This window comes from Leopardus geoffroyi, chromosome A2 (assembly GCF_018350155.1).
Source record: "Leopardus geoffroyi isolate Oge1 chromosome A2, O.geoffroyi_Oge1_pat1.0, whole genome shotgun sequence".
Classification (NCBI taxonomy): Eukaryota; Metazoa; Chordata; class Mammalia; order Carnivora; family Felidae; genus Leopardus; species Leopardus geoffroyi.
In genome coordinates this window covers 125,842,021-125,866,262 of record NC_059331.1, presented here as the reverse complement: position 1 = coordinate 125,866,262, position 24,242 = coordinate 125,842,021, and the positions used below count along the sequence as shown (strand labels likewise).

Sequence of the window (24,242 nt, the reverse complement as noted above, 5' to 3'; positions counted from 1 at the left end):
TATCTGGGTTAGCTATTCCAAGGGGACTTCACATTTATAAGCAAACATGTTTGTTAGGTTATTTTTTCCCAACCAGAGGATCAGAAGTCTCTTTGAAATGAATTTTCTATCAAGCTCCAATAGCAGAGAGCTTTAAAAAAAAAACTAACATCAGTCCACCTTTCCCTTACCTTAATCATATGTAGTGCCCAGTGGGATGAGCCAATCAGGGTGGATCTGATCACTAACCATTTCCAGCGCTGAAAACCTTTGAGGTTTCCTTTTTGTGCCTTTTCTCCCACGTGTCTCCCCAAGCCCTGGGGAATGATTTCTTGCTGTACCTCTCCGCTTTTCGTTGAGAATAGGAAGAATTCATCCAAACATAAGGAGAGGGGGAAAAAAGGCTTTTGGGGAGAAGGGGGAGAAATCAATCCCCTGTCAAAATAGTCTGGCTCCACATCTGCCCCTTTCACTCAGCCTTTGCTTAAAGCGGGGCCGGTTGGGTAGGATGGGCCAGGCTCTGCTCCCCAGAGCATCTGTCGCTCCCAGCACAGCCAGGGCTGCCTTCTGAGTGAACAGGAAAATGACTAAGTGATGACAGAGAAATGGCTGCCAATTCCAAGTAGAATCATCACCTCCGAGAATGCACAGCATTGTCTTTTCAGATGGCACTTTCACAACCAGCTTGCTGTCCCTGCAGAGACTTATGATCTGAAGATTTGATTTCTGTCCAAGTGCTCAGGCATCCACTGAGTCCTAGAGTTGCAGAGTTTTATGCTGGGAAAGAAACTTGACAGTGAAAGGCCAAGTTGAAAGCTATGAGGTTGGTCTTGGAAGGACAGGACACTCCTAAGGAAGTTTTCAAGATTCCCAAGGTTTCTGGATGAAGTGCTGAGGAAAGGACACTGGGCTTCCGGCAGAAGACTTAAGTATTAGTCTCTGCTTTAACACCCTGTGTGATCTTGGGCAAATTACTTTACTTTTTGGGACTTTAGTTTTCTCATCTATAAACTGAGGACATTGAATGGGATCAATAATTTTCAAATTGCATTCTGAGGATCCTGTAGTCAGTAAGTTGGAGGAAATGCTGGGATGAATTACTTAGGTTGCCTTAGTAATGACCTTTTCATCTATTTAAAAAAAATTTTTTTACGTTTATTTATTTTTTGAGAGACATAGAGAGACAGAGCACAAGTTGCAGAGGGGCAGAGAGAGAAGGAGACACACAGAATCCGAAGCAGGCTCTGGGCTCAGAGCTGTCAGCACAGAGCCTGATGAGGGGCTCGAACCCACAAACTGTGAGATCATGACCCGAGCTGAAGTCGGATGCTCAACCGACTGAGCCACCCAGGCTCCCCGACCTTTTCATTTATTTAAAACTTTAATATGCCAACATGCACCACAAGTTTCCAGGACAAGGATAATGTGCAAGTTTTCCTAAGCAATCAAAAGCCCTTTAGTGGAACAGGTGGCAGACAAACCACTTAATGGCTTTATTGGTATGAATGATACTTGTTCTGGACATTTCGTTACACAGCTCAAGAAGGTGGGGAGAAGCTAGAAGAGGGAAAAGCACAAGTCCTAGTGGTTCAGAGAGCGAGACCATGAGAATGAAAATCCATGGAAATGGGGATGTGAATTAGGAGAGATGTGTAAAAGGCTATGTGACTCATCTTCACTTATAGCAAGAGCTTTAATGAAGTGTTGGAGGTCGTTGAGACCCAAGTGAAGGAAGAGCAACTTAAAACTTAAATAATAAGAAAATGAATCTTACGTGTTTGCTCATGGCTTTATCAGTTCCGGTGATCCTCGTGCCTTTGTGTAGCTCCAGATTTCTGTCCAGTATCAATTTCCTTCCACAAAGAGGACTTCCTCTCACTTCCCGTAGTGCAAGTCTGTTGGACATGAACTCTTACAGTCTTCCTATGACTGAAACGTCTTTATGTGGCCCTTGTTTTGAAATGTTTTTACTGAGTAAAAAGTTCCAGGTTCACAGGCTTTCTTTCAGTGCAGTTCTTTCAAGACATTGCTCCACAGTCTTCCTGCTCTCAACATTTTCAAGAAGAAATCTGCTATAATTCTTTTTATTATTATTATTTTTAAGTTTTTAGAATCCTGCTCTAATTCTTTTTATTATTTTATTTTTTTTTATTTTTTTTTTTTCAACTTTTATTTATTTTTGGGACAGAGAGAGACAGAGCATGAACGGGCGAGGGGCAGAGAGAGAGGGAGACACAGAATCGGAAGCAGGCTCCAGGCTCTGAGCCATCAGCCCAGAGCCCGACGCGGGGCTCGAACTCACGGACCGCGAGATCGTGACCTGGCTGAAGTCGGACGCTTAACCGACTGCGCCACCCAGGCGCCCCTATTTTATTTTATTTTTTAAAAATTTTATTGTTTTAATTTACATCCAAGTTAGTTAGCATATAGTGCAACAATGATTTCAGGAGTAGATTCCTTAATGCCCCTTACTCATTTAGCCCATTCCCCCTCCCTCAACCCCTCCAGGAACCCTCTGTTTGTTCTCCGTATTTATGAGTCTCTTCTGTTTTGTCCCCCTCCCTGTTTTTATATTATTTTTGTTTCCCTTCCCTTATGTTCATCTGTTTTGTCTCTTAAAGTCCTCATATGAGTGAAGTCATATGATTTTTGTCTTTCTCTGACTGACTAATTTCACTTAGCATAATACCCTCCAGTTCCATCCACATAGTTGCAAATGGCAAGATTTCATTCTTTTTGATTGCCGAGTAATACTCCATTGTATATATATACCACATGTTCTTTATCCATTCATCCATCAATGGACATTTGGGCTCTTTCCATACTTTGGCTATTGTTGGTAGTACTGCTATAAACATGAGGGTGCATGTGTCCCTTTGAAACAGCACACCTGTATCCCGTGGATAAATGCCTAGTAGTGCAATTTCTGGGTCGTAGGGTAGTTCTATTTTTAGTTTTTTGAGGAACCTCCATACTGTTTTCCAGAGTGGCTGCACCAGCTTGCATTCCCACCAACAATGCAAAAGAGATCCTCTTTCTCCGCATCCTCGCCAACATCTGTTGTTGCCTGAGTTGTTAATGTTAGCCGTTCTGACAGGTGTAAGGTGGTATCTCCTTGTGGTTTTGATTTGTATTTCCCTGATGATGAGTGATGTTGAGCATTTTTTCATGTGTCAGTTGGCCATCTGGATGTCTTCTTTGGTGAAGTGTCTATTCATGTCTTTTGCCCATTTCTTCACTGGATTATTTGTTTTTTGGGTATTGAGTCTGGTAAGTTCTTTATAGATTTTGGATACTAACCCTTTATCTGATATGTCATTTGCAAATATCTTCCCCCATTCTGTTGGTTGACTTTTAGTTTTGCTGATTGTTTCCTTTGCCATGCAGAAGCTTTTTATTTTGATAAGGTCCCAGTAGTTCATTTTTGCTTTTGTTTCCCTTGCCTCTGGAGATGTGTTGAGTAAGAATTTGCTGCGGCCAAGATCAAAGAGGTTTTTGCCTGCTTTCTCCTCAAGGATTTTGATGGCTTCCTGTCTTATATCTAGGTCTTTCATCCATTTTGAGTTCATTTTTGTAAGAAAGTGGTCCAGGTTTATTCTTCTGCATGTCGCTGTCCAGTTTTCCCAGCACCACCTGCTGAAGAGACTGTCTTTATTCCATTGGATATTCTTTTCTGCTTTGTCAAAAATTAGTTGGCCATACGTTTGTGGGTCCATTTCTGGATTCTCTATTCTGTTCCATTGATCTGAGTGTCTGTTCTTGTCCCAGTACCATACTGTCTTGATGATTACAGCTTTGTAGTATAGCTTGAAGTCTGGGATTATGATGCCTCCTGCTTTGGTTTTCTTTTTCAAGATTGCTTTGGCTATTTGGGGTCTTTTCTGGTTCCATACAAATTTTAGGATTCTTTGTTCTAGCTCTGTGAAGAATGCTAATGTTATTTTGATAGGGATTGCACTGAATATGTAGATTGCTTTGGGTAGTATCGACATTTTAACAATATTTGTTCTTCCTATCCAGGAGCATGGAATCTTTTTTCATTTTTTGGTGTCTTCTTCAATTTCTTTCATAAGCTTTCTATAGTTTTCAGTGTATAGATTTTTCACCTCTTTGGTTAGATTTATTCCTAGGTATTTTATGGTTTTTGGTGCAATTGTAAATGGGATCGATTCTTTGATTTCTCTTTCTGTTGCTTCATTGTTGGTGTATAGGAATGCAACCGATATCTGTGCATTGATTTCATAACCTGCAACTTTGCTGAATTCATGAATCAGTCCTAGCAGTTTTTTGGTGGAATCTTTTGGGTTTTCCATATAGAGTATCATGTCAGATGCGAAGAGTGAAAGATTGACCTCCTCCTGGCTAATTTGGATGCCTTTTATTTCTTTGTGTTGTCTGATTGCAGAGGCTAAGACTTCCAATACTATGTTGAATAACAGTGGTGAGGGTGGACATCCGTGTCTTGTTCCTGACCTTAGGGGGAAAGCTCTCAGTTTTTTCCCACTGAGGGTGATATTAGCACTGGGTCTTTCATATATGGCTTTTATGATCTTAAAGTATGAGCCTTCTATCCCTACTTTCTTGAGGGTTTTTATCAAGAAAGGATGCTGTATTTTTTCAAATGCTTTCTCTGCATCTATTGAGAGGATCATATGGTTCTTGTCCTTTCTTTTATTGGTGTGATGAATCACACTGATTGTTTTGTGGATATTGAACCAGCCCTGCATCCCAGGTATAAATCCCACTTGGTCGTGGGGAATAATTTTTTGAATGTATGGTTGGATCTAACCGGCTAACATCTTATTGAGGATTTGTGCATCCATGTTCATCAGGGCAATGGTCTGTAGTTCTCCTTTTTAGTGGGGTCTCTGTCAGGTTTTGGAATCAAGGTAATGCTGGCCTCATAGAAAGAGTTTGGAAGTTTTCCTTCCATTTCTCTGATTTGGAACAGCTTCAAGAGAATAGGTGTTAACTCTTCCTTAAATGTTTGGTAGATAGAATTCCCCTGGAAAGCCATCTGGCCCTGGACTCTTGTTTTTTGGGAGATTTTTGATTACTAATTCGATTTCCTTACTGGTTATGGGTCTGTTCAAATTTTCTATTTCTTCCTGTTTCAGTTTTGGTAGTGTATATGTTTCTAGGAATTTATTTCTTCCAGATTTCCCATTTTATTGCCCTATAATTGTTCATAATATTCTCTAATTATGTTTATTTCTGCTGTGCTGTGATATCTCCTCTTTCATTCTTGATTTATTTAGGTCTTTTCCTTTTTCTTTTTGATCAAACTGGCTAGTGGTTTATCAATTTTGTTAATTCTTTCAAAGAACTAGCTTCTGGTTTCATTCATCTGTTCTACTGTTTTTTTTTATTTTGATAGCATTAATTTCTGCCCTAATCTTTATTATTTCCTGTCTTCTGCTGGTTTTGGGTTTTATTTGCTGTTCTTTTTCCAGCTCTTTAAGGCATAAGGTTAGGTTGTGTATCTGAGACTTTTCTTCCTTCTTTAGTAAGGCCTGGATTGCTATATACTTCCCTCTTATGACAGCCTTTGCTGCATCCCAGAGGTTTTGGGTTGTGGTGTTACCATTTTCATTGGCTTCCGTGAACTTTTTAATTTTGTCTGTAACTTCTTGATTAGCCCATTCATTCTTTAGTAGGATTTTCTTTAGTTTCCAAGTATTTGTTACCTTTCCAAATTTTTTCTTGTGGTTGATTTCAAGTTTCATAACGTTGTAATCTGAAAAATATGCACAGTGTGATCTTGATCGTTTTGTACTTGTTGAGGGCTGATTTGTGTCCCAGTATGTGGTCTATTCTGGAGAACATTCCATGTACACTGGAGAAGAATGTATATTTCGCTGCTTTAGGATGAAATGTTCCGAAAAAATTTACACAAAAGTAAAAAATATAGTATAAAAAGTTAAAGAAAGATAGTTTTACTAAAAATTAAAAATAAAAATGAAAATTTTTTCTCTTTCTGTATTCAAGAAAGAGAAAAGAATTAAAAAAGAGAAAAATGAAAAAAGAAAAAGAAAGAAAGAAAATTAAATAGATGGACCGGTGAACAGATTGAAGTACGACTGAAATTACTTCATTTTCCCCTAGAAGTCAAACTATGAAGCACTTTATAGTCCATAAACTAAGCAGGCAGAGAGACTGACGTTCCTGAAGAGCGAGATTGGCCCAGTTGGGCGGGGCTTAGTGTAATGGCTCCGTTCTCCACTAGATGGCGCTGCTAGCCTACTGGGGTAGATTGTTGTGGTGCTTGTAGGTGTGTATGCGCATGCGCGGGAGCGGTTAAAATGGCGTCACTCAGCTACCCAGTCTCTAGTAATGAAACTTCCTGGATCAGCAATCGCGCACCGGTCCTTTGTCTTCAGCCTCTGTCCACTCCCTGTTTTTACACAGTCTGTGACCAAGCCCCAGGCAGCACCTCCCTCCTGAGTTTTGTTTCCGGCGCGGCTTTTTTTTCCCCACCCCTAACTTTGAGGGACTGCGGCTTTGACCCATTCTGCCCCTCTGTGGAGGGTCTCACCGAGCAATGGCCGTGTGCCGGCTGCACCCAGGAACGTTTGCGGTCCGTGCTGCTGCCGATGTCCCGAGACTGCGGCCGGGTGCCAGCCCGCCCCAGAAAAAGTTCACGAGATAGTGTAGCAGCAGCGTTTCAGGGATTATGGAAAATCACAACGCACATCTGGCATCAGGCTTCACCCACAACAACCCTGTTCCAGCACCCGCGAATGTGGTTGTTCTCTGGGGTCTGCTGGGGTCTCTGTGACTGTGGGCAGCCACAGTCTCCACCAGATGTCCTCCCAGCAAGGGAACCGCCTGTCCCGTGTGGCCCGAGGACTGCCTGGACCCCACTCTGCTCCTGGGGATTCGCCCTTCCCACCAGAGCACCGCCAGGTATGGAGCTGCGGCGTTTCAGACTCTGCCCTCCCCTGTTTACAGTCTTAATGGAAGTTAAACCCTCTCCTTTCTCCTTTCTCCCTTTTTAGTTTGGTCCTGCGGCTGTTTACACTTTTCCACTTTCTCTCCAGCTGCTTTTTGGGGGCGTGCTTTTCCTGTATCCCCCCCACCCCCGTCTCCGTCCTCTCTCCGCACACAAAATTGGCTCCCTGCCCTCCGCGGCTTCTCTCTCCCTCAGTTTACCTCTCTGCGCCGCATACCCACTGAGTTCTGTGGTTCAGGTTGTGCAGATTATTGTGTGAATCCTCAGATCATTTTTCTAGGTGTGCAGGATGGTTTAGTGTTGGTCCGGCTGTATTTCATGGGCACGAGACACACAAAAAACTTCCATGGTGTTCCTCCATCTTGGCTCCTCCCACCAAATCCTGCTCTAATTCTTATTTTTGTTCCTCTGTATGTAACCTGTCATTCTCTGGATATTTTAAAGCTCTACCCTTTATCGTTGTTTTTAAGCAATTTCATTGTGATATGTCTTGGTGTCATTTTCTTCATGGGTTTTGTTTTGTTTTTGTTGTGCTTGGGTTTCATTGAGCTCTTTTCATCCATGGGTTTATAATTTTTACTGAAGTTGGAAAATTTTAAGCCATTATTTATTCATTTAAAAGAATATATTTTCTGTCCACACCCCTCTCTCTAATGTTTCTTCTGGAGACTCCAACTACCTACACTTTAGGCTGCCTGTAATTATCCTGCAGCTCACTGATTCTTTTTTCATTTGGGGGCACAGAAGGGAGGAGGGATTCTTTTTACATCCTGTGTGTCATTTTGGATAATTTCTATTGCTATGTCTTGAAGTTCACTAATCTTTCCCTCTGAAATGTCTAATCTACTCTGGGTGCCATGGAGTGTATTTCACCTCTTAGACCTTATAGTTTTCATCCCCTGAAGTTCCATTTGGGTCTTTTTAAAATATTCTCCATGTCCCTACATAACTTTTGAACATATTGGAATAGTTATAATAAATGCTTATTGAAGAATTATTAATGTCCTTCTCTGCTTGTTCTACTATCTGTGTTAGCTCTGGGTCAGTTTCTGTTGATTGATTAATCTTCTCATTGTGGGTCATATTTTCTTCTTTACGTATCTGATGATCTTGGATTAGGTTCCAAACATTGTGAATTTTATCCTGTTTAGTGCTGATTATTTTTTATATCCCTATAAATATCCTTCAACTTTGTTCTGGGATGCAATTAAGTTACTTTGAAATAGATCTTTTTGGCTCTTGTTTTGTGATGTTTTTTGGTCGGCTCAGAGTTGTGCTCAGTCTAGGACTATTTATTCCCTACTACCGAAGCATGGCTTCCCTGGGAACTTTCCCCAGTGTGCCATGAGTTATGTGTTTTCCCCTTTGCCTGGTAGGAATAGGAACTATTCACAGTCTTGTGTGAGCACTGGGCACTGTTCTTCAATCCTTCCAGATGGTTTTTCCCCAGCAGCGTGTAGTTTCCTTAAATGTATTTGCTGCTCAATACTGTGCTGGATGCCCAGAAGGACCTTCTACAGACCACTCACTGTGCAGTTTTCTCCTTTTTTGGTGCCCTGTCTTGCCAGCTCCAGCAACCTTCTTTTCTCCAGACCCTCAATTCACAGAATCCATCAGGCTCTATCTGGCTTCCCCCTTCTTAGGCTGCAGACTGTAAATTCTTTCAAGTTCATCTGTGGCAGTTATAGGGCTCACCTTATTAGTTAGCCATCTCAGCAATCACTGTCCTTCACTGCCTAACATCCAGTGACTAATCTGTTTCATATATTTGGTCTGTTTGTTGTTGTTGTTGTTGTCATTTCAGTAGGGAGATAAATCTAACTCTTGTTACTCTATCTCAGGTGGAGGCAGAAGTCTTTAACTTAAAATTATAGCAGAAAGTTTAATTTGAACATAAGGAATGATTTTTTTTTTTACTCTCACTATTAGAAAAACAAAAAAATCATTGAAATAGGAGACCCAGGAATGTGTTGGAGTCATCTTGCTTGGAGACTTAATAAAGGGGACAGGTTGAGAGTATGATCTGGCTGGGACATCCATTGCCCCATTCATGAGAGGATTGACTTGGCTGCTCTGGCTGTCTAGACAGGTGTCCCCTTCTTTCCTAACTGCTGCATGTGCATACCTCCCAAAGCTGTGTGCTTGATCAAAGAGAACGACCACACCCATAGGGGAAAATCATTCTTCAGTCAAGGATATATGAGTAGCCAGGCTCCCCTGTTAGAACCTCTAATCAAGCCCTTAATGTCCATTTGCAGAAGAACATAATATAGGCAAGCTTTCAAAACTCCAGAAACATCCAAATGAGGCACTGAATATGGCAGTCTACCTTTCTTAAATAAAATAAAATGAAATAAAATAAAAAAATTAAATTAAATTAAAATAAAATAAACAAATAGTGTTTGTCATGGGTGGCTATTTATTAAGAATTCTTTCTGATGTGTGTGACAGAAAGTAAATTCAAACCTTCAGCCAAAAGGGTTATTAATTAGTTTAACACTTTTTCTGAAAAGCCCAAGGAGTTGGGCCAGGCACATCTGTTATGCAAGGTTTGAATAATCATTCCAAACCCAGGTCTTTCCTTGACATGAGGGCTAAGACAAAGAGAATGATCCTCTCCCAAGCATAAGTAATTTAAATGGGCTCTTGAGTCATGTGAACACTGCCAGATTAATTACTGCTTCCAGGGAAATGATCTAAATTACTCTGATTATTTAGCATGGATCTTGTTTTTCAGTCTCTCCACACTCCCCTCCATCCCCCATCCCCATGATTGACAGTTTTGTTAGAATCACACTAGAGGGGGAGGGACACCGTGTAGTCAAAAATGTACCCGTGAAACATGAGGGAGCTTTATGAGATGATATTGCAAGATTTCTACCTACTCTAACAATTTATGAGTCTAAGGACCAAAATGTTTGAAAAATTATAGGGCCTCAGCTGATACACACAATAAATTGATTTCCTTCCTAGGAATACTTTCTTAAGGTTTTGTTGTTTTTCTGATTTTTAAAATAATGCAGGCTTATTACTGAAAATTTGGAGAATCAAGGAAATGTCACTACCCAAAGAAGGTCCTTGATAACATTTCAGCGTATATCCAAATTGTTCTAGAACTTGATTGATATGAATTAAAAGAAGGCATACCTGAACAAACACTGCTGCTAATTCTCTTGATCTTTCATGCATATAGACCAAGTTGAATACCAAATCTTGGCATTTATGCTCCCGGTAACAGTAAGCAGATTTTTCAATTAATTATGGCATATGAGCACTCTTGAAGGTCTAATTCCTCTAATTACCTACTGGTGGCTGTTCTGCATTTTGCCTTATTGAATAAAAATGCACATCATTAATATCTAGTCACTGCTGCTTCATCCTGCATTGCAAAGCTTCACCACAATACACATTTTATCTTGACATATTTCTGAAGGATCTTACATACAAACAGGAATGGTGGGGTATGGGTTGAATGGGACCTATAGCTAATTTTGTGCTAATTCTACTCATTCATTCCTGCATTCATCATTTGTTTACCCATTTATTCAACAACCTTTTATTGAATTTCTACTATGCTCCAGGTACTTACAGGGTAGTAGAGAAATAAATGTGAACAGCACACATGGGGTTTTTCCCCTCTCATAGTTTGAAGTTTAATGGGAGACTTGGAAAAAAATAAATGTCAGGAAAATACAAACTGTGATGAGTGCCGTGAAAGAAGCAAACAGAGTGTTGAGGTTTACAAAATGCTGACCACACAAGAGTTCTTCTCTGCTTCCAACCTTCCGTAGCTCCCCACTGCCTACCTACACAAGGCCGCCAGCAACTCAGCACGGCGTTCAAGGCTCTTCAGAATATGGATCCTGCCTCATGTTACCACTCCCATCGCCCCCTGTACTCAAGCACACATAAATATTCGCCACTGCCTGGATGTGTATATAATGCCAAGGGCTCAGATGTTTTACTTGCAAGTGGTAGAAAGTCTTTGGGTGGTTCCAAGCAAGGCAGTCAAACAAGCACACACAATGCGTCCTTTGAATGGGACAGAGCGCAGTGTGCAGGATGACCTGGTGAGGTGGGGGCGTGAGGATCTGTGAGGAAGCATCAACAGGGCTTAACCAAGAGGATGGCATTGCCTAAATGTCAGTGGGAGTGGCAGACCTACTAGACATGGACCCGAGCCCTTCTCTTGGATGTGGTCGTGGATCGGCTGTGAGGGTGAGGACATAACGAGTGACTCCCATCCTCCTGGCCTCGAAGAAGTTGGCGAGCTGCCAGCTGCAGCAGTAAAGTGGCGGTAAAGTGGTATTAAGGTAGTAGTGCTACTTAAATCAATATATAGATTCTTCCAGAGGAAAGTCAGAAATAATTTCTTCCTCCAGGATTCGTCAGTCTTTAACTAGAGAACTAGCCAGACTCCTTGCTGGTGGTGCTCTCATATCACAGGGTATGTCAAGAAAGATGATTTCGTAAGCCTTTAACCTGGGGTCTCACAAGGGTGGCCCACAGGCTGAATCTGGCTCACAGACCAATGAGCTGATTTATCTGGCACTGTGTTTTAAAACTGGGAATCTCCCCCACAGAATTTCTGATTTCCACCTTTTCCTTAAAAATAAGATCGGCTGGGTGTGCCCGGGTGGCTCAGTTGGCTAAGCGCCTGACTCTTGGTTTCTGCTCAGGTCACCATCTCAGGGTTTAGTGAGTTCAGAGCCCCGCCTTGGGCTCTGCATTGGCAGTGCGGAGCCTGCTTGGGATTCTCTCCCTCTCTCTGTCCCTCCGCTGTTCACTCCCATCTCTGTCTCTCTCAAAACAAATAAATAAAAATAAATAAAAATAAGATCTGCTAACATTCTCATGTGACAACTGGCTGGAGCTGAGGGGAGACCCTTTTTTCAAAGGCATTTACACCCTAGGCTCATGACAGGCCCCACCAGTCCCTAACAGCCGTTGGGGCTGCAGGTGGAGAAGGCCCCAGCTCTGCAGATGGGCCCTGTGTCATACATGTGGTGCCTTCCAGTCTGAGCCCCAGAGCACACAGGTGAGGTTGTAAACACAGTCACCCTTCGCTGATTGCCAGGGAGGATTGGCTCTCCTCCGTGCCCCACCAGGTGCCTGCCCCTGGGGTGTCCCAGGCCATGGCTGTGCCCCTTCCCCAAGTCTGCCCCAGGCAGTATGTGCCTGTGCCTTGGTGACATTATTTGAGCACTAACAATAATACTTCCAATAATATTAATAGGAACAATTGTAGAGCACTTAGCATGGTCCAGGCACTTTGTCAAGAGCATCACACAGATACACGACTCCTTCAATGAACCTGAGGGCAGACATTACTATTCCCATTTTATAGATGTGGAAACAGAGGCACAGAGAAGTGCCTTGCTCAAAGTTACACCATAGGTGATTAGGAGAGAGAAGAATCCAGGTTAAATCCTTGGTGCCTACCCTTGAAGAATTTTAATGTTTATTTATTTATTTTGAGAGAGAGCGAGCATGAGCAGGGGAGGGGCAGAGAGAGAGTGAGAGAGAATCCCAAGGAGGCTCCACACTGTCAGCGCTGAGCCTTATGCGGGGCTCAATCCCATGAACTGTGAGATCATGACCTGAGCTGAACTCAAGAGCCAGACGCCTAACCCAGAAATGATAAAAATCATTTCTGTTTTATCTATTCTTTGAAGTTTAATAATGTATATTTGGAATTATCTTCAAACAGCTACATCTATCTGGAATTGCTGGTTAATTCCAAATAGTGTGCCATATGCTTTCCTATCCTTCACCTTTGTGCACACGTTTCTCTTACATGGGTTGTGGTTCCCTCCTCCTCTTGCCCATACCTAGGTCTCTGCCCTGGAAACTTCTGGTGGCAATTTGCATATGCCTTTTACAGGTGGCATGGCCCCATATTCTGAGGTAGTGTTGATTTAAAATATTTGGTCCTACTGTTATGCGTTCTTGAAGCTTGTGCCCAGGGCATGGATACCTGATTCAGAATACGTGACCATAGTGTGTTTGTAGTCCTTTTGGTTTCTATTGAGGGTTTTTAAAAAAATTGCACATAAGTTTCCCTTATGAGACAGTGAGGTCCTAAGAGCAGAAATTACGTCTTACTCAAGTGCATGTTCTGGTCCAGCTCGAATGATAAAGAGTATTGCATGGGGTGGGCAGTCTGTCTTTTATCCATCTGGATGTTAGTTCTATGTCCTCTTTACTTAATAGCACATTCAGATCCCCTTTTCTCTCCCCATCAATTCAGCTTGCTTGAAATAATGGAAACTCATTCTGAGGTGTCAGAGACTGATGACGGCTTTGTGTGGAATCTCCCTAGGCACTTACTTTTCAGCTGGCATCAAAGGCCTCATCCAGAAGCATCCATATAGAAAAGGTCAGAGAACAGAATCCAATGTGTCTGAGGACAAAGTGTGTATTAGAATGAATAACCATGGAGGATTCAGAACAGCTGTTCTGGGCCAGGGGTGATTTTCCCCCTTCTGTCCCACTCAGGGCAATGTCTGGAGACATTCTTGGCTGTTACAACTTTGGCAAGGGTCTTTATTAGCATCTTGTGGGTAGAGGCCAGGAATCCTACTAAATATCCTACAGTTCACAGGACTGCTCCCACAACAGAATTTTCCAGTCCCAAGTGTCAATAGTACTGAGGTTGAGAAACAAAGTTTCTGACAGGGTTTTCTTTTTTTTTTTTTATTAAATTTTTTTTTTCAACGTTTATTTATTTTTGGGACAGAGAGAGACAGAGCATGAACGGGGGAGGGGCAGAGAGAGAGGGAGACACAGAATCGGAAACAGGCTCCAGGCTCTGAGCCATCAGCCCAGAGCCTGACGCGGGGCTCGAACTCACGGACCGCGAGATCGTGACCTGGCTGAAGTCGGACGCTCAACCGACTGCGCCACCCAGGCGCCCCTCTGACAGGGTTTTCTACGTATCCACAAACACAATGGCTTCAACCAACACACAATTTTTGTCTCCCAGTTCTGGAGGCCCGAAGTCCAAAATGGGTGTCACTGGGCTAAAATCAAGGTGTCAGCAGGGCAGAGTTCCTTATGGAGATTTTAAGGGAGGATCCACCTCCTTGCCTTTTCCAGCTTCTAGAAACCACTCGCATTTCTTGACTTGTTGCTCCCGTCCTTCATCTTCAAAGCCAGCAATGGCAGGCTAGGTTCTCAGGTGCCAGGGGTCTGGTTCTCCCTCCTCTGCCTCCCTCTTTCACTTAAGGACCCTGTGATTATGTTGGATCTATCTGGAGAAACTAGGATAATCTCAGGTCATCTAATTATCAGCCTTAGCTCCATCTGCAATTTTAATTCCCTGTCACCATGTAACCTAACATATTTGTAGGTTTGGGGAGTGAGATGTGGACATCCTTGGGGGCCATTGTTCTGCCTACCACAGAGGACCCTTGTCCTACAACCCAACCCTAAATCAAATGCATTTACTGGCCTTACTAAGGCCAAGTTGCAAGTCATTTAGATAATTCCCAAATACCATAATATGATTTGAAGAGAATTAAAAGTGGACTGCTCAAGACCTGTAATTCTCTTCCAGTTACAGTTACTTCTTTTAAAAAAATTTTTTTAATTTTTTTAATTTTTTATTTATTTTTGAGAAATAGAGTGCAAGCAGGGGAGGGGCAGAGAGAGAGAGAGAGAGAGAGAGAAAGAGAGAGAGAGGGAGACACAGAATCTGAAGCAGCCTCCAGGCTCTGAGCTGTCAAACAGAGCCTGACTCGGCTCTTGAACCCACGAACTGTAAGATGACTTGAGCCGAAGTTGGATGCTTAACTGACTGAGCCACCCCAGATGCCCTCAGTTACAGTTACTCCTTCACCAGGGCCTGCCATAGGACCTCCAATGACATTATTTCCTGAGCTGTGGAAGTCTGGGCTCAATCACACCTGCCTCCCTGTGTAGCTATCAGGTGAGGGGCTTGCACACAAGGATTAATAGCTAAATGGAAATCCGTATGCCCCTTCATTAAGTGCCAGATGCAACAACTCCCAGTACAGATATAGGAGTCTAAGAGTTAGACTTCCCAGTCTAACTGAAGTTTCTTCCCAGAAAATTCAAGACAGCAGCCTAAATTTCTTGCCCAGTTATAGTCAGAATGAAGGTGGAAGAGAAGGATCCCAGGCTGGGCTCACACAGAGCTGGAGGCTCTACCCAGGAGTGCCTGCCACAAGGGGCAGGGTAGGCACGCATGCCTGAGTGCCCTGGGCTGTGACCAATCAATGACCATTTTCTGCTCTTTTGTACCAAGTTGGAAAACTAGGTAGGACAATGGTTAACATGAGTTTACGTAGCCTATTGGAGACTTATACTTACTTGTAGGAGGCATGTTGGAATTTGGGGGCCTCCAGCACAAGGACTGGGGTTACCAGTAATGGTACAGAATGGCTGGTGGAGAAGGTACTGGCTTTGGAATCAGAAGGCTCTGTGCTCTGGTGCTGGCTCACCTCTGCCTGGGACGACTGCGTTATACAGCCTTGCAGGGCCCAGTGGCTGTCCTGCCCCTGCTGTCCCACAGCCTCACATTCCAGCCCTCTTCAGGTAGGGCAGGTGCATGCAATATAATGTTCCCTGTAGAAGATGCACCTGTGGATCAGTGGTATTAGTTTAGGAACACAGTAGGAATGTAGCTGTAATCCAGGCCCTTTCCAGCTTTTGAGAGTAAGGCCCTAGTACCTGGCATGTCACAGAGACCACAGTGCTGTTGTCTCTTGCTGGCTTGTCATGTGGGCCCAGAGAAATATTCTCCTTTGCAGCCAGCAATATGATTTATTTGAAAGAAAGTCTATAATGAGCATGTGCTTCAAATGAAAGAATCAGGATGGTACTGCCTGAGCTCGTTTATGCTAATGCTCTGCAGGGAAGTAGCTTGGAAATTGCTTTTATTAAGGGAATAGGACACACAGAGTGGGGAAATGGAGCCTACGGGCAGCCAGAGGCCTCCCATCTCTTCGCCTTCAATTTGCAAGCATCTGGGATGCCATCCGCAGTTGGCAGGGGCCTTGGCACAATGTTGGTGTTGCTGGTGCTGGCCCCGTGGGCTGTCTGGGCTGGAGAAGTGCTTTCTTTGCACCCTTGTGGTCTAACTGAACTTGCTCTCCCTGGTCCCTTTACTCTGTCTGGGTGTGAGTCAGGAAATAAGAGCTGGTCCCTAGTGTCCCCACAGTGACAGGGTAAGACAGCTTCAGTTAATAAGCTTGGCGGCTGGCAGAATAGCTGAGCTTCACTGGCCCTAACAAATGCATTGCTGTCAACTGGGAAGAGGGTTTCATAGGGCTCTGGGTGGACCTGACCTTGCCACCTTTACAGATAACCTTGTTGGCAACATATAGAGCATTCTTCTAAGTGGGTGAATGACCCAGGGGTGGAAAGAGGAACCTTAGGAGGTGCTGATGTTGCCATTTGCAGCATATCTTGGCCCCTGAAGTTTTGGCAAAAGTTCTGAGCTCCCCATGCACACCTGTCAACCCTCCCTGCACTACACAAAAGTGTATTCCTTTCCTATTATCTCTGTAACAAATTACCATAAACTCAGTAGCTTAAAACAACACACATCTATTCTTCTACAGTTCTGGAAGTCAGAAGTCTAAAAGCAAGGTGTCTGCAGGGCTGTGTTCATTCTAGAGGCTTTAGGGGTGAATTTATTTCCTGTCTTTTCAGAGTCTAGGAGTGGGCTGTATTCTCCTCTCTAACTTCTTGCTCTATTCGCACCTCCTCCTCCTGATTCTGAGCCACCTGCCTCCCTCTTACAAGGCCCCCGTGATTGCACTCAGCCCCCTGCATATTTTAGCATAATCTCTCCATCCCAAGACCCTTCACTTAATCATGTCGGCAGACTCTCTTTCACCATGTAAGGTGCAGGATTCCAGGACCAGGATAGCACAGGAGGACTGCTGCGGGTGGGGTAAGATGAGGAGACCACAAGCAAACCCTGCCCCATCCGGCCCAGCAATGCCTCCATCAGCGTGATGGCTCCAGTACCGTGTTGGAGGGCAACTCTGGCTCTGCTTGTGTATTTAGGTCTTTACTAACCACTCCCCATATTCTCTCTCCTGCACCCGAGGGTGCTCATCTTCCCCGGCTGCCAAGTGACTTTGTAGCCCCTTCTCTCCCTTCTTTTGCTTAAACACTGGAACGTTGGGCTGTGCCAGTTCCCTGGTTCTAACTTGGGTTCTCTTATCTGTGTTCTGCTTCTCCTCCTTGTGGCTCTCCTCAGTGGAACATTTCCTCCAGAATTCCCATCATGGCTCTACAGGTTTTAGGAAGTTGAACACATTAGTGTTATAACAGAAGGGCAGAAGTAGACCATATCTTGAAGCTGAAGGTAGAATTTCTTTTTTTTTTTCAATATATGAAATTTATTGTCAAATTGGTTTCCATACAACACCCAGTGCTCATCCCAAAAGGTGCCCTCCTCATAACCCATCACCCACCCTCCCCTCCCTCCCACCCCCCATCAACCCTCAGTTTGTTCTCAATCGAAGGTAGAATTTCAGGGCAGCAGGTGTGAACAGGAATGAGGTCACAATGCTTCCTTCTGTCCTGTGGGCAGAGCATTGGACACAATGAGCAGGTGCAGAAAGGAAGTTCAATGTTCCTCACATTGGGACAACCTGGGGAACCAGAGAGATTTGTCCCACAGAAGTGGGGATGCCTCAAGGAGAGACCTACCCGGAAGGATTTGAAAGTGAATGAGGAACCCTGGGGGGTGCTGACAATGCTTCCACTTAGGAAGTGCTGTCTCTGGGACAGTGGAGGCAGTCACTGCTTAGGGCACCAGGAGACCATTCCAGAAGGGCAGGCTGTGCACCTGAGACAACAGCTGAACTGACCAGAGGAGAAAGGTCAGGATCCTGGGAGCCCGAGCTCAGGTTGGAGCTGAAGGTGGTGGTAGCCAGGACAGACCACAGAAAAGGTGATACACAAACAGCCAACCGGCTTCATTAGACACAGGCTGGATGAGTGAGCAGTCCGGGTGTCTAGAAATTGCCTCCTTCTGCAGAGGGTCCCTGTCTCATATGACAACGAAAGGACTTTAGCCCTCCCTAGAGCTGGAGGGACAAGTGTTTATCCTGTGGGAGAAAGGACAGTTTCAGTGGCTTGATGTGCATGTGCAGTGAACACGGGGTGTCTCTAAGGTGGTTTGGGAAAAGAGACCAGTGAGGCCAAGGCTGGAGGAGCATGGATGGCCAGTATGGGATGCGTTTGCTTTGGAAGATGCTGGAAGACTGCTGGGAGTGATCCAGCAAAGAAGGTGGGGAAAGGAGTCAGCCTGGAACTAACCTTTAGGTAGCTCATCTGTCCTTTGGGAGGGGATCTCCCACTTAAATTCCGAGGTGCCCTGTCGGGGTTCCCTCCTGGTCCAGTCACTGTCCCTATCCTTTTCTTAGTTTCCTGCAGGGAAGTGGCAGTGGCCTCAGGAAACCGGGCAGAGAATAGCCAGGGGCCATCTGAGTTCTCAAACCTCTCCAGGTTCCTCTCTCAAGTGATGTCGCAGCCCGCACCTGTTCCTCTCACTAGGGCAGGAGGAAGGCCCTGGCCACCCAGCAAGCAGACACTGTAAGCACCCACCTCAGTGGGCTGCAGTGTCCCTTGGCAATTCCTCATTTGCTCCTCTATCCTTTTTCAACACAACCCTCCCTCCCCCTTAAAAAAAATCCCTTGAGGAAAGATCCGCCTCAGCTTCCTGTGCAAATTTCTCTCTCTCTCTCTCTCTTTCTCTCTCTCTCTCCCCCCTCCCCCTCTCTCCCTCCCTCTCCCTCTATCTTTCTCCCTCCCTGCTTCCTTCCTTCCTTCCTTCCTTCCTTCCTTCCTTCCTTCCTTTCATCTATTTTGAAGCTTAACTATAGATAGGGTGTTGGCTCTGAAGAGTCTGTGTATTTTGTTAATTTTTTTGCTTTGATCTTAATCTTTTAATCATATTTTCCCTAGATCCTGATTCTTTTATTCCTATTTTTGTCATTACTTCATTGAATGTGTTTTTGTCATTGTGACCCAATTGTGTGTGTGTGTGTGTGTGTGTGTGTGTGTGTGTAGCACAGTGCTATGCACTAGGTCTAGAGACCTCAAGTAGCTTTACTCATTAGGAACTGGTTAACTGATCTTGGACAAGCTAAATAACATCCTTGGATCTTCTTTTCCTCATCTGAGAAATGAGATAATTACACTGCATATTGGCTTCTTTTAGCTCTAACTTCTTCCTTAATCAGATGGAAACCCAGGGCTTGGGTGGACTTCATTTCTGCAGAGGTGTGCACATGGGCATCACGGGACAGCATCTCACTCCTGCAATGATCAGTATAAATCAGGAAACTTACATTGGCTTTAAAGAGTTCTTCCCACTTGGTAATGGAATAAATCTATCAACTGTATTATTTTCTTGAGGCTGCTATAACAAATTCCCCAAAGCTTAGTAGCTTAAAACATCAGACATTTATTCTGTCATCATCCTGGAGACCAGAAGTCTGAAGTCAGTATCAGTAGGTGAACATCAAGGTGTCAGTAGGATTATCTGTGCTCTGGAGGATTTGGGGAGAATCTGTTCCTCGCCTCTTCCAGCTTCTGGTGGCAGCTGGCATTCCCTGACTTGTGCTACTTCAGTCTTTGCCTCCGTGGTCACATTGTCTTCTCCCCTTCTCTGTGACCTCACGCCGTGCTCTCTTCTCAGGGCATTTGTGATTGCATTTGGATCCCACACCCTGATAATCCATGATAATCCTCCCCTGCCAAGATCCTTAACTTAATCACATCTATAAGGACCCTTTATCCTTATAATATTCACAAGTTGCAAAGGTTAGAATCTGATATATCTGTAGGACCGTTTTTCAACCCATGACACCACCTTACACCAGCCCAGTTATTGGCCATCGGCAAGGAAGGGAGATAAGTGACTGTGGTGGAATTTCCAGCCTCTCATCATAGCTTCAGCCTTTGTAAAATCAATCACAGAGGTGGGTGCCAATAACGATGGCCCTGACATTCTTGGAGAAAAAGGCACAGAACTTTTACAGGCAAAGAAGACAGAGCATGTGTCTATGCATCTGCAGTCTGGGCTTCTTGTTGGGGGCACCATGAGACCCACAACGCCCCAACTTCTGACAGATTATAGGAGACAGATGACCTGTTCTAAGAATTTCTTTGCTTTGTCCTCTTCTCTTCTAGGTCACTATTTAGAGAAAGAGTGGCATGGGAGGGAAAACTGCAGAAGGAACTGAAAACTCAGTGCCATGGACAACTCTTTTATTGTGAACATGGCACCTTCTGATCCAGAGCCTATCAACTTCCAGAGCTCCTCTCTCTCTCTGTCTCTCTGACTGGCCAGATTTTTACTAGGCATTTTTGAATTGAAATATATTAATTAAAAGTCTCAACCTCAAAATTTATTGCCTGTTTTGTTTCCCTGTACGACACCGGGCAAATGCCTACCTCTTTCTAGACCTCAGTTTGCTCATCTGTAACTTAAAAGAGGATGAACCATGAGGGCAGAGGAAGGAAGGGATGTCTCGGGTGAAAAAGACTATATGATGTAGTGGAGAAACCCGTGCTTGAGAACCAGCAGACTTAAGTTAGAAACCTGACTCTCACACTCTGTTAGTCATGTGCTCTTGAGAAAGTTGCTTTTCCTCTACCAAGTCCGGGCTTCTCATTGGTAAAATGGAGATAACAATTGGTGTGGGGATTGTTATGGGTTGAATTACATTCCTCAAAAAGATACATTGAAATCTTGATCCCTAGTACCTGTGAATGTGACCTTATTTGGGAATGGGGTTGGTGCAGATGTAATTAAGAAGAGGTCACACTGGAGTAGGGTAGTCTCTAATCCAATATGACTGGTGTCCTTATAACAAGGGGAGAAGACACATGGGGAGAAGATGGTCATGTGACAGTGGAGGCAGACATTGGAGTGATGTGTCCCCAAGGCAAGGAATGCCTGGGGCTACCAGAAGCTGGAAGAAGTAAGGAAGGATTCTTTCCTGGAGGCTTCAGAGTGAGCACAGCTTTGCCAAGCTTGATTTCAGACCTCCAGCCTCCAGAACTGTGAGAAAATAAACTTTTGTTGTTTTAAGCCACCCATTTTGGGGATGTTCCAGCATCCCTAGGAAACTAAGTAGTCATGTCTGCTTAGGCTCCTCTTGGCTGTAATAGTTTCTCAGGCTTTCCTTTTTTTCAATGACCTTGACAGTTTTGAGGAGTGTTGGTGAGATATTTTGCAGGATACCTTTCTATTAAGATTTGTCTGATGGTTTTCTCATGATTACACTGGGGTTTTGTAATTTTGGGACGAAGACACAGAGGTAAAGTGGAGTCTCATTTCATCATACCAAGGGTGAATGCTATCGATATGATTTATGACTGTTGATGCTGACCTTGACCACTTGGCTGAGGTAGTTTGTCAGATTCCTCTACTCATCCATTCCCGTTTTCCTACTGTGCTCTTTGGAAGGAAGTCACCATCTGCAGCCCACACTTAAGAGATGGGCGTTCTACTGCACACCCTTGAGAGTGAAATATCTACAGACATTATTTAGAATTCTTCTGCATGGGAGATTTATCTCTTCTTTCCTATTTATTATTCAATCATTTTTCTTTGAGTATGGACTCATTGATATTTATTTTATACTGTAGATTATGATTCAACACTACTTTCTTTATTTTTGTTGCTTGAATTACTCCAGCTTGGCCATAGGGTGGCTCTTTCATTTGGCTCCCATTTTGAACGCCCCATCACTGGGATTTTTTTCCTGCCCAAGGACTTCCTTATTTCTGGCACTATGGGATGCTCCAGGTTCGTCTTGTATATTTCCTGTCCTGGTTCTGGAATCAGCCATTTCTCTAGGGAGACTTGGCTTTTCTTTTTCTTTCTTTTTCTTTCTTTCTTTCTTTCTTTCTTTCTTTCTTTCTTTCTTTCTTTCTTTCTTTCTTATTAGAAGATGGTATTATAAATCACTATGTGCTCATTGCCACTAGGGTGTCATTTCTTCTAGTCCCCCTCAGCTGACAGAGTGAGGAAGTATATATGGTCATACTAACTGTGTTTTTCTAAGTTGCCCCTCACTTTACGTTTGGTACTTCTTGGATTCCTCCTCATTATATGCCTAATAGGTATCTAGCACCCCTGATTGTTGGGCCCATAAGTAGGAAAGGTCTATTCGAACTCACCTAATGAATGGGTCTAGGTAGATACTTTTTATCTTAATGACCCAGTTTGTTAAGCCTGTATTCTCATATCCTCTCCAGTCCATCTCAGAAGCTCCTACCTTTGGACTTTGATTCTTATAGCTCCTTTTTCCTGTCATGCCTGGCTGGCCTTTCACTTCTGTTTCTCCAAATTTTCCCTGTTCTTCTAGGGTCCAACCCAGGTTGTTGCACGGGTGTGTTCCTAGTATCATAATTCATAAAACTGCACACCTGGGATTTGCACACATTTTTAATTTATGAGGAATTATAATAAAATACTTAAAAAGATAACTTTGATCCAGGTAGAAGACATCAATAACTTTGCTTCCATGAGGTTGCAAATAATCTTCATGATACTAAAAATAAAGCTTATTATTATGCATCAGTTAAAATATGTTCATCTTTAAGAAACAGAAGCCCTATCTCAAGCTGGTTTAAATGGGAACTTTATTATCTCAGGGCACAGGAAGCGGTGAGGTAGGCAGCTTCAGGGACAGCTGACTTTGTGGCTCAGTGGTGGCACTGAGGACCCAGGTCATACTCTCTGCTCTGTCCCCTGGGTACTGGTTGTATCCAGACATCAGTCTCTTCCTGTGGCTCCCCCTGAAGAGCAAGGGAACTTTCCAGCAACCCCCCCCCCCTTTCGAAAAAATCATCCCTTCAGACCCCTTCAGTCAGAATTGAAGAAGAGGGGGTTCCAGGGTTTTTCAGTTGGTTAAGCATCCGACTTCAGCTCAGGTCATGGTTTGCAGTTTGTGAGTTCAAGCCCCGTGTCAGGCTCTGCACCTTCTTTGGATCCTTTGTCTCCCTCACTCTGCCCCTCCCCGCCTTTCAAAAATAAGTAAATATTTTTTAAAAATTTGAAGAAGAGAAGTCCAGAGTCTTTGAGTCTTGTATGGGAAACAAACTCTGTCACTCCTTCCTGAGGAAGGAGAGTTCCTTCAGGCAGGAGAATGGGTGAGGCTCTTGTCCCAGGGATTTTCTTAAGACTTTCAACAATTTATTTTTTGACTCTTCTCTGCCATGTCTTCCAATATTGCTGAAATCTGGTTGGAGTGGTCATAGGACAGCTAACTTGCAGGATGAGAAGGTGGGCAATGAAGGGTCAAGCAGTGGGCTTTATAAAGGAGGGCTGCACTGCCCTGGTCCCCTGTGGGGATTATTACCAGCCAGGAAATAGCTTCAGCACCCAACCCAGGCTGCATCCCGGCCTCAGGCTCCTGGTTCAGATGTCACAGTGCCAGAAAAGCGTTCTCTCAAGGCATTTAGCACCGTTCTAATTTTACATTTTCTTTGGCTGATTAACAGCTTTCCCCTTACTCTGTAAGTTGCCCAAGAGTAGGGAACATATCTGTTTTCCTCAGCTTTGTATCTCCAGCATCCAGAACAGTGTGTGGAACATATGGGAGTTAAACCCTATTTATTAGTTGAATCAATTAATGTGGTAGGTAGAATATGGGGTTTTATTTTATTTTATCTTTATTTATTTATTTTTAAATGTTTATTTATTTTGAGAGAGAGAGAGAGAGAGAGAGAGAGAGCACACATACAGGAGACGGGGAGGAGCAGAGAGGGAGGGAGAGAGAGAGTGAGAATCCCAAGCCAGCTCCATGCTAAGCTCAGTGCAGAGCCTATCACGGGGCTCGATCCCATAGTCCTGGGACCAAGACCTGAGCTGAAATCAAGAGTCAGACGCTCAACTGATTGAGCCACCTAGGTGCCCCAGGACATGGATTTTTATTTTATTTATTTATTTATTTATTTTTTATTTTTTTTTCACGTTTATTTATTTTTGGGACAGAGAGAGACAGAGCATGAACGGGGGAGGGGCAGAGAGGGAGGGAGACACAGAATCGGAAACAGGCTCCAGGCTCTGAGCCATCAGCCCAGAGCCCGACGCGGGGCTCGAACTCACGGACCGCGAGATCGTGACCTGGCTGAAGTCGGACGCTTAACCGACTGCGCCACCCAGGCGCCCAGGACATGGATTTTTAGATCAAACCAATGTTGTTTCTTTTCTTTTTCCATATAAGGAATATTTTTTTAATTAAAAAAAATTTTTAAATACAATTTATTGTCAAATTGGCTTACATACAACACCCAGTGCTCATCTGAA

General features: G+C 43.8%; 1 long non-coding RNA gene across 1 annotated transcript; it reads left to right on the top strand.

Annotated features, from left to right (window-relative positions):
- The first annotated feature begins 17,512 nt into the window (after positions 1-17,512).
- Positions 17,513-20,321, top strand: LOC123606686. The gene is made up of 3 exons (XR_006716446.1): positions 17,513-17,864; positions 18,340-18,508; positions 20,111-20,321. It is a non-coding gene; the product is annotated as an uncharacterized LOC123606686 (long non-coding RNA).
- Positions 20,322-24,242: the final 3,921 nt, after the last annotated feature.